Source organism: Physeter macrocephalus, chromosome 4 (assembly GCF_002837175.3).
Source record: "Physeter macrocephalus isolate SW-GA chromosome 4, ASM283717v5, whole genome shotgun sequence".
Classification (NCBI taxonomy): domain Eukaryota; kingdom Metazoa; phylum Chordata; class Mammalia; order Artiodactyla; family Physeteridae; genus Physeter; species Physeter macrocephalus.
The window spans coordinates 126,971,626-126,972,146 of record NC_041217.1 but is presented as its reverse complement, the minus strand read 5'-3'; positions in this window follow the sequence as shown (position 1 = coordinate 126,972,146).

The following is a 521-nucleotide window of genomic DNA, read 5'->3' as shown; positions in this document are numbered from 1 at the left end:
GGAGAGATAGACCATGTTCTTGGATTGGAAGAATCAACATTGTGAAAATGACTATACTACTCAAAGCAATCTACAGATTCAATGCAATCCCTATCAAACTACCAAAGGCATTTTTCACAGAACTAGAACAGAAAATTTCACAATTTGTATGGAAACACAAAAGACCCTGAACAGCCAAAGCAATCTTGAGAAAGAAAAACGGAGCTGGAGGAATCAGGCTCCCTGACTTCAGACTATACTACAAAACTACAGTAATAAAGACAGTATGGTACTGGCACAAAAACAGAAATATAGGTCAATGGAACAGGATAGAAACCCCAGAGATAAACCCAGGCACCTATGTTCACCCTATTTTTGATAAAGGAGGCAAGAATATACAGTGGAGAAAAGACAGTCTCTTCAATAAGTGGTCCTGGGAAAACTGGAGCGCTACATGTAAAAGAATGAAATTAGAACACTCCCTAACACCATACACAAAAATAAACTCAAAATGGATTAAAGACCTAAATGTAAGGCCAGAC